Below are 10,297 nucleotides of genomic sequence, written 5' to 3'. Positions count from 1 at the left end.
GAGCTTTTACAATGCAGTGTTTCCCAGCTCCTACTTAGACTACCACGTTTGAAGCTCAGCTCTTTGATCTTGGACAAATTCCTTGGGCTCTTGGTGTTTCAGGGTCGTCTTCTACAAAATGGGGTTAATAATGACATGGTTGTTCTGAGGATTCAATGAGGTAATGCACAGACTGAGATCAGTGTTTGGTTCAGAGCAAGAGTACATACATATAGCCTATGTTGATTCATTAATTTATAGACTGCAAATTTGCAACTATTATAGGGTTTGTGCTCAGCTGGCCTTGTGGTTTTAGAATTAAACCAAGAGGTTTTCACCCGAATAAATGATATGGTTGTAGTGATTTAGCTGATTATTTAAAAATATTTTTGTGGTTTACAATTCTACTGTAGAGGACTTAGAAACTATAAGACAAAAATCACCCAGAATCACTACACCTAGAGACTGCCACTTTTAACATTTTGCTGTATGCATTTCTAGATTTTAATATATGTAAAATATATATTTATTGTTTTGCAATTTGTCACTTGCTTTTTTTTGAGCATATTTACCAGACTGGAAGCTCCACCAGGGGCTAAATCATGTAATTTTGCTCTCTGTGACTCCTAGTGCCTGGCTTAACACATGGCTTATAGCAGACACTCAAAAACAAAGAGAGGGCTGGCAGTGATGACTCAGTGGCAGAGTTCTTGCCTGCCATGCTGGAGACCCGGGTTCATTTCCAGGGGCCTCCCCATGTAAAATAAAATAAAATAAAATAAAAAAAACAGAGTGAGAGAGAATGAGTGACTCCACATCAGTAAACACACATCCACAAAGTCATGAATCAGAATATTCCCCATATGGAAATTTACTTGTTTCCAAGTTGTCTTAGTCTCTCTCTACATATGTATATGTGTGTATATACATATATGAAAAAAAATTAATGTAAAAAAACACAAAGAAGACTATAGCATGCATTAATGAACCTAGCACTCAGAATAAACAAATTTTAAAGATTTTTCCAGTTTTGCTTCATTTTTCTTTTAACTAAAAGGAAAAGCATGCCAATAAAATTGAAGTCCTTATTTTTCTCTCCCCTGTGTCATTTCTCTTTCCTTCTGATAGACAACAGCTGTCATGGATTTGGTGTGTGCTCTTGCTGTCCATGGCGATCCTTTTATAAAGTGTAGTATAGTTTCTGTAGCAATTTTTATTTATAAATACAGTATCAGAGTGTAGATGAACTTCTGCAATTTGCCTTTTTTCACTCCACATTGGTTTTGAATTCTATCCTTGATCACTTATCCTTTGACAAGCATAGAACTAACTCATTCATTTAGCTAGTGTATAAATTCCATCATTTGAATATACACCTTTTATTTTCCTACTCCCCTACTGTTGGACATTTGGGTTTCTCCTGATTTGTCGCTATTGCAAACCATGCTATAACAGTCATTGTAATGGCAAAATTTTATTAGGCATTTCACACGTTACTGTCATTAAGTTCCCTTCAGTTTACAGTATTTTATTTGACAATTTTTTTTCACCTTTTAAGAGAGAACAGGAGTAGGACTTTTAAACACATGCATACGATTGCAGCTGATCACATGGCTTAGGGTCCGGGTGGAGAATGTAAGACCTGAGTGTGTATGAGTGAAAAGACACAGAGAGATATTATTGGTGAATGCAAGAGGGGCTCAATTATAGAATATCTCCTACAGTGTAAGATTTTTTACAAATGAAATTGAATTCTAAATGGCATGATGGCGGTTTAGCTATGAGAGCTTAAAGAAGTGAGAAATCAGGGAGATTTCCTAGATGTGCTAAGACAGTGGCAGGCCTGAAAGCCTGGGTGCACTCTACAGAGACCAAGTACAGGAGGAAGGGTGGACCAGGACTGCAGGCTGGCTACGGTATTAAAATAGTACCGAGATAATGATTTTCATTACTCTTTCTTCCAAGATTAAAATTAAAAACCTTCAAAAGAGTTTATTAATTAAAAAGGAAATTGGATTGCCTTTTAAAGCCATAACAGCCCTCCCCAATGCTTTTACCACGGACTAGATGTTAGCAGAGCCAGAAACAGATTAAGGCTTTGATCTCCAGTTTCTTATTCCCACTCCGTATCTCTATACAATTCCTACAAATGTCCTTTTGCCAAATCCCTAACCCCCAAATGGAAAGAGTGTCATGGTCACGAAGTTGACATACAAAAAGCACAATCACTCTTGTTCATATACATTACACAGCTCTGTACGCCACAGAAGCCTGCTCATACACAAAATACACAGAGCAGGGAGGCTTGATTAAATTAAATCTGATTAAATTTCGAGAGGCATTAGGCGCCCTTCTTTATTTTTATTTGATTCCGTGATCCCAACAGCTGTGTGCCCTGTCTTTAATTTTAGTCGTTGGCCCTTTCTTGTAAGTTGGAGGCGCCTTCGCCCCTGTTAACTTTCTTCACCAAGCCCGGTGTGAGACACTTAAGGAAACTAGTGACAGAGTTGCCTCTGTCACTTCTCACAGAAGTGCAGTCGAGGGAGGGCGAGGCTGGAGTTGGGGTATCTGCCGGCCGGCGGGCCAGGCGGCGGCCCCGGGGCAGCGAGCACAGCCCGCCGGCCGGGCCGCCCAGCAGCAGGGCCGCCGAGCAGCAGGACCTCGCGGCCGACGGGAGCCCCGCCCGGGCTGGTATGCGGCCGGGAGTGACGCGGGAGGCGGGGTCACGTGACGCCCGTGGAATGCCAACAATGTAGCGAATGTCCCACTTGGGTTTGCGCGTTGGAACGGCGGCGTGAGCGCCTCGGGAAGATGGAGCAGCCGCTGCCCGCGCCGCCGCCGTTGGCTGGGGCTCCCCCTTCCTTGCGGGGCCAGCGGCAGCTCCCGGCCCCGGTGCGGGCTCTCCCGGCGCGAGGGGCCACGGGGTCGCGCGCGAGGACCCCCCCGAGCGTGTAGACGCCCCGGAGGTGAGGAGGCGCCAGGGGCGCGGGGGTGGGGTGGCGGCCCGGGGGCGGCTCAGTTGTCCAAAGTTCGCCGAGGCCCGGCGGAGCTCGAGGCTTCCTGTCCCCCGGCTGTCGGCGGCCGCGGAGGCTCCGGGAGGGGCGTCCGGCTCGGCCCGGCCGCTCCGGCGGGGGTGGGGGGCGGAGAGGGCGCAGGAACTTTCTGGGCGGGGGTGGGGGTGGGGGCTCCGCCGCCTTGTCTCCACTGGACTCCCTTGGCCGGCGCGTGTAAGGGGCGCCGGGCTGTCGGGGACCCCCTCCCCCCTCCCCACCCCGGCGGCGGGTCCTCGGGGCCTCTCGGAACCCGGGAAGTTTGCGGCGGGGCGGGGGCCGGGCCGGGAGCAGATCCCGGGGCTGCGCCGCTTTGTTGTGCGCCCGCCGCCGCGTCCCACTGGGTCGGAGCAGTGGGCCGCCCCGGGATCAGGGCGCGGGGTTCGCGACGTGCGCGGGGTACCCCCGCAGGGCTGTCGGGGCGCGCCGCTCGCCGTCACTTTCCGGAGGGGAACTGGGCGCTCGCACCCGAGGGCGCGCAGGCCCGGCTGGGTGGGGGGCGGTCCTGACAGCTGCGCCGGTTCCGCGCCCGGGTGCTGTCCCCGCGCCCCTGGCCGCCCGCCCCTCTCAGGCCGCGGCCGTGGGTGGAGGTGGCGGGGGGAGCCTGGCTGGCTCCTGGGTTCTCCGGCCAGCCCTGTGCTCCCGGCCTCTCCGCGTGGGCCTCCGAGTCTTCGCAGGACCCAGTGCGAGTTTCAGGCGCGCTTTCGCGGCGGTGAGAGTGGTGGCAGTTGCATAACGTGCCTGTCCTGCGTCCTGGTTTAGCAGGACTTTTCTGGGGCTAGTCTAGCTTTTCTGACAACTTCACAAGGGGTTAGTTCTCCAGCCAAACTCCGGAGATCCGATTCCGATATGGCCAATATCCTTGCCAATCTCTTTTCGTTGCGCCTGATTTTGGAAACTTCAGGAACTGCATCTCCCGGGGGTGCAGCCTCGGGGTGGGCAGAAGGGCCTAATCGGAGCCGCGGGTGGAGGGTTTATCGCAGCTCCCCAGTGCGCACGGGTCAAGGCGGGCGGAGACCCCGGTAGAGGTAGGACACACCTTATTGGCCCGGGGTCGCCGGGCAGTCGCAGCGGGACCCGGGTTACTGGGGTCAGGAGCTGCACAGTCTCCCCAAAACACGGCCTGGGGAAAGCAAGGCTCCTAGCGCGTTTGGAGACCGTGGGACGAGGAATACTCTTGCAAGCAGAGTCACGAGTTACACTTTATGTGTAGATTTCGTTGTATATAAAAAAAAAATTAGCGAGAACTTTTGCAGTTTCACTTTTCTGTAGGATAAGTGAGAGTGTTCTTAGTAGGGTGGTAGGCTAAGGCTTTTAAAAATTATTTAACCTTAACTGTTACAGCCAGAGAGTATACATTTAGCAGGTAAAAATCCGAACTAGAAGCTGGACTACTCTCTTCACAAAGTATTTAGCAAATAGGTACGTTCTTTAGGAAGGTTGCACACTTTTTAGTAAGAAACTTGTATATACTGAGATTTCAATGAAAAGCCACAAAATGTGTGTGATTCTGGTACAGATATTCTGGTTAAAATATTAATTTAGTACATGTGAGGGCCATCCTTTAGTAATGGAGAAGATAACTCGTGGCTTATTAGGAAGTTTGTACTGAATAGATCTTGCTCTTTTAACTGTTTTCTGTTTATTCTTGGCTTAAGTTCCCTGCATGATGGATCACTATTCGGGGGTAACTAAATCAGAAGGCTAAGCTACTTTGCATTTTATAAGTTTTTTCTTTAACTTTAACGACTGTTGTAGTAAGGTAATAATAGACAAATCTTCCAAAATAAGAATGCTGAAACTGTTAATAAGGCCTGTTTTAGATGAACTATAATTAACAAGACACCAAGTTATTCAGCCTCTCATAACATTTTGTCTGAGGTATATACTGTTTAATGAACACATCAGCATTCCTTTGAAATTAAATTGCTGGACATTTAATAAATCTCAAAATGTCAAGCAGTTAAAAAAAGTGTCTGCGTGAAGGCTGTCATGCAAAATTATTAAGAGGAATTACTAGAGCCATAGAATTTTAGAACTGGAAAAAAACTTTTTCCATTTAGTTTGAAATAGTTCTGGGTTAAGTGTAAATTGGAGCTGTACATATTTCTCAGCAAATCACAAGGTTGGTGGGAGGGATTTTCCTTTGGTAGGCGGGGAATGCTTTTATAAGAGGATGCCTTGTTATTTTAAATGCTGTGTTGTAAATAGCCAGCTCAGGGCTCCTAAATCCCATGGAGGGGTAAGTAAGCTGATAAATTCACCATAAACCCACAGGAAGTCAAGTAAGATTTGGGGACGCTTTGGGGTAGTGGTTGGGATTCTGTTTTATATTAGAAAACCAGTCGAACACAATTTTTGAGAGGCTTCTTTTTTATTTTTTCACCATTGTAATAGTGTCAAATTTTTGAATATTCCTAAATGACCTTTTTAAAAAAAGAGTGGGCTTGAACAGTTTGAAAGATAAATTTCAGTGCATTTGCTTTGTCCTGACTAAATAAATGGGCTTGATAATTCCTAAAGCGACTGATTTCCAGCTGGAAAAATTCTCTGAATCTCCTTCCTTTTTAAAAAGCCAATTGTTTAGTAACTGTCTGGATGGAACTGGGCCTCCAAATTGCACTCCTCCAGGGGGCACCATCTCCATTGTGTAATGTAAATGTGCCCTCTCTAATGGCTTCATTTACATAGAGTACTCTGAAAGGTATCTCTGGGAGTTTGTGAAGGTGGGCTGCTTGTTTCATTGTGTTAGTTCTATCCCGTGCTTTTAAGGCTAATGTTATTTTATTTATAAATAACCAAGTTTCATTTTGAAAGCATCAACTTAAAGATAATGTCGAAAATAAAGATATTGGGTATGATGATAACCTTAAGATGCCAATTTGACATTGCTTGATGTTTGCTATTCACTGTTTATTGGTTACCATCTAGAACATGCCAACTAAGTTGTGTTGTCTTTTTTTTTTTTTCTTCAGTTATTGAGTGAATACTGTTAGTACTGTTTATATGTTATGTAATACGTAGGAGTTTCTCTGGAGGAAAAATGCAAAACCTTAAATTTTGTAGCAGTGGTTTGTATTTATTAACACTGATTGTTATGATATTGTGTCATAATGCACAATCCTTAGCTCCTAAATAAGTTAAGTTGTGAAGGATCTTCTTAAAAATGTGATTTGTATTTTAAAGTTTATTATTTTTAGAGCAATTTTAGGTTTATAAAAATCTTGTGCAGAACGTAGAGTGCCCATAAACTACCCCCCACCCGGTTTCTAACCTATTAATATCTTGCAATAATGTGGTGTATTGTTACAATTGATGAACCGCTATTAATACATGATTAATGCATTATTATAATTAACTAATGTCCATGGTCTTCTTTAGGGAACACTGGTTGTTGTGTAGTCCTATGGGTCTTGACAAATGTGTAGTGTCCAGTATCACACAGAAGTTTCACTTGCCTAAAAATGCTCTGTGCTCCACCTGTTCAATCCTCTCCTTCTCCGCCATGAGCCCCTGGCAACCGCTTGATCTTTTTACTCTCTTTCTAGTTTTGCCTTTTCCAGAAGTCATGCAGTTGGAATCATACAGTTTGCAACTTTGTTTCAGACTGGCTTCTTTCATTTAATATCATTTAAGGTTTGTAAATGGAGTGGAGTGGGCTTGTATTTGGAAGATTGGGCCTCACTGCCTCTAGGCAATTATCTTGAGTGGGAATGCTAAGGACCAGTAGGTTTCATTACTAATTAACTCTGTCCTATCTCATCAGTTTCCCTTCTGTTTTTCCAGGATATTTACCCAGACGGTACCAGCCCCTCCCCAGTGTTGCACGACTGGTCATCTCCCTCTTTCCTAAATTTAAGCCTTTTCACAGGAAGTCCCCGACTCCAAGAATAGCTTCACACTTCCTCCCTCAAATCATAGCCCTTCAGCCTTTCCAATTTTGGTGAAACTTTCCTTTCTGTAGGAAGCTTTCTCTAAACAATATGGATACTTCCCCGAAGAATTTCGCTCTTCCATAGACGCAGACATGTGCGTTGGGGTGCTTTACATAGCCGCAGCATTACTCTGTTAATTGCAGCGAGTCTCACGTGGGCTGAGGGGTTATTCTCCCTTCTAGGGGTGTAGGTTGATACGGGAGGGGGTACAGAGGAAGAAGGGCTTTCTTAAAGCCTGATAGCTCTCGCTGGGGTATGGAATTGGATATAAGGAGACGCTCCCTGTTCAGTTGCTCACGGTTTTGTTTTTTCACTAGAAGGACTGGAAGAACTGATAATAAATGCATTTATTTCACGGTTACTCCATTTGGGTATCCTGAGTGCAAACTAATGTGACTTCTTTTTTTTACCCCAGTATTCACATTTGCATACCAGTGTTATATACAGAGCTGTCTGATGGAGAATGTGCTGCTTTGTTTGCCCCTGGACTGTGCGCATAGTTAGAGGTGAGGTCTTGTTCTACTTGGTGAAATCTCATCATGTCCTGCATTGTATTGGGCAGACGTGTGACTCTTCTAGACATGCTGAAATCTTGTGATGACACCATTTTTTAGAGAGTGAGATTTCTTACAAAGTGTGCTTTCCCGGATCCCTAGAGGAATGATTGATTTCCTCCAAGCTCCTCATTAGGAGGAGGGGCGGCCCCTCTTCTAGCCTCCAGTCTGGACAGAACCAGAGTGGTTCATCGGCCTGGTGGTTTCATTCCGACATTGAGCATCTGGCTGGCGTCCCGGCCCATCTGCCTGCTTTAGTTTCAGCTTTGTAGTTCATTACGATAGGGATATGATTTAAATAATTGGAATTTTAGGTCCATGAATTCTGTCTTAAGAAATGCCGACGTGTGTCGTGAGGCACCGATTTGGCTATTTCCCGGCCCAGTGGCTTGCTGTGTGCTTGGCAGCCAGTGTGAGTTTGTGAGGGCAGTTGAGAAATTAGAATAAAAATTCTTGAACATCTGATGACATTTTCCAGGATTGGATTGAGGATTGGAATTGTAGGACCAAATTAAGGGATGCTTTTGAAATATTGCTCTCACATTAAGTTCTTTTTTTTTTTTTAAGATTCTAATTTTACTTATTAGAATGATGTGTATAGTTATAATTCTTCCATCATAGATGTACTATGCAGAAACATTCAAATATCTGATTCTAAGGTAACTTATTGACATTCTAATATTGAGTACAGAATAGTTTTATCTCTGTTAACAATGAAAAACGAACTACTGAGTTTCTTAGAAAATTTAAATTAAGGCCATTATTTTACAGTTTGGAAATCTGAGTAACCCAGTTTTACAGTGACTTTTTCATTGTTGAAGTTTGCTCTGTCCCTGTGTGCTTTGGTTTTGTCTGAAGCCATTCCTGCATATGACACACCTTGGGGGCAGGACATTGCAGGTAGGTATCCTTGAACTGTGGTCTGCCACCAATCCCAGCTTTTTACCCTGAGGCTGAGTGTACTTGGGGAGAAACACTTATTACACTTTTCCAAAACTTTCATAATCCACGGATATTAAGGTGTCCCCTTCTGCCATGTTGAAATCTGGCTTCCACGCGGACATCAGAATCCCCTTCAAGTAACATTTTAGGGAACTGCCAGACATGCCCTCTGGCCAAGTCCTGGGATCACCCTCCTGATTTCTCACCTAATTTTTATAGGAGCCACCTACACTAAGCATGGGAATTAGTGGGCATCTCAGGTCCAGATCTGAAAGCGAGTTGTTTTTGTTTTGTGAGTTGTGTACAATTTCAAAATTCTGGTGTCTTGTAGTTTCTCTTAAAGTATGCGAACACTGGTGATGCCAAAGAAATTTCCAGAAATAGATTTACTTTGCTCAGTATTCACATTTTTAAAATTCCATATCTGAAGACCTTTGGGTCACATTTTTAAAATTCTTGATGAAAGAAAAATTTCTGTATGTTCAGTATTGTTAAAATAACATAGGAGTAGGTTAATGTAGCTCATTTCTCGCCATTATCTTAATTTTACTGATAAATATCTTCATGATAAATTCTTTCAGAAGTTTATAATTCGGCCATGAAATCCACTGTTTTCAGAGTAAATTTTAAAGTACAAGGTTTCAAGCTGAAATGATACTTTTATTCTTTAATGAAAATGAAAGAACACCTGATCCCTTCCAAATTATTCAGTCAAGAACACAATTTTCCAATAGATGATATTATTAAATATTCAGATAAAAAGATGAGGAAATCACCCAGGTATTCCTAGGACCAGTGCTTCCCACAAGACTATGGTGAAAGGAGGAAAGAAAATCCAAACAGTGTGTGGTATCTTACTCCCGCCATGCTAAAGAAAACTTCCAGAAGAAGACTGAGTAGCAGTTTATAGAGTATCACCGCATAATTCTTTTTTGGAGGGTGGGTCCGGGAATCAAACCTGGGTCTCCCGCATGAAAGGCAGGCATTCTAACCACTGAACTACTCTTTTAACTTTTTTGATATGTTTGAAGTTTTTATCATAAAATGTGGAGAACTAAACAGAGTCCAGGAATTCTGATCTGGATTCTGTTGAAGAGCACACCCACTTAGCATTACTTAGTTCCTGCTTGAATGCAGACAGCATGGACAGGTGTGATCCCTCCAGGCCCTGGGTGACTTTTAAGCACACTGGTGCTTACACACTCTGCTGCAAAACCCCACGTTTCCGGGAACACAGCTCTGCAGACATTGCCCTGTGCTACCCTTGTCTTGGCCCTGGAGCTTGTCAGTGGGATTGGCGGGGGATGTGTTGTGAAATTCTCTCTTCGGCGAGGGGACTTTGCCCTGCCATCAGTACCCATGGGTCTAGGGTCCAGTCTTTTGATTTGTGCAGCTGTGTTTAGAAAAGGAACCACTTCCAAGCACTGGTTAGCTTGGTGTGAGCAGTTATGTGGCCTCTTATAATAGTTGTGTATGCACTTCACTCAGAAACTTTTTGTTATGGATTGTGACTTCCAGAAAGACAATGTCTGTGTCTTAACCCCATCCCCCATCCCCACCCCCATGAGTGTGACCCTATTTGGAAATAGAATCTTGGAGATGATATCAGTTAAGTTGAGGCCCAAACCGCAGTAGGATGGGCCTGAATCCAATAGGAGTGGGGTCTTTATAAGAAGGGAGGTATACCAGGTGATAGCTGAGGCAGAGATTGGAGACCAAGGATTGCCAGCATACCACCAGAAGCTTGCAAGAGGCAAGGAAGAATTGAATTCCCACATGGGAGAATGGAACGTGTGTGGCTGGCAGACAGTGATGGGGTTGTACGCATCTTCAGACA

The 10,297-nt window shown here is 44.4% G+C and overlaps 1 protein-coding gene and 1 pseudogene across 1 annotated transcript in view; one reads left to right on the top strand and one right to left on the bottom strand.

The window, feature by feature from the left end:
• Nucleotides 1-2,729: 2,729 nt before the first annotated feature.
• LATS2 (large tumor suppressor kinase 2) overlaps nt 2,730-10,297 on the top strand; it is an 87,893-nt gene continuing 80,325 nt past the window's right edge. Inside the window, exon 1 of the mRNA XM_077158822.1 lies at nt 2,730-2,945. The gene's annotated coding sequence lies outside the window, so the exon portion shown is untranslated. The remainder of the gene's footprint in view (nt 2,946-10,297) is intronic.
• On the bottom strand, nt 8,279-8,620 carry LOC143681631 (acylphosphatase-1 pseudogene; annotated as a pseudogene).

This window comes from Tamandua tetradactyla, chromosome 4, assembly GCF_023851605.1.
Source record: "Tamandua tetradactyla isolate mTamTet1 chromosome 4, mTamTet1.pri, whole genome shotgun sequence".
Lineage (NCBI taxonomy): Eukaryota > Metazoa > Chordata > Mammalia > Pilosa > Myrmecophagidae > Tamandua > Tamandua tetradactyla.
Note: the sequence above shows the minus strand (reverse complement) of the source record. Positions and strands in the feature narration are given on the sequence as shown.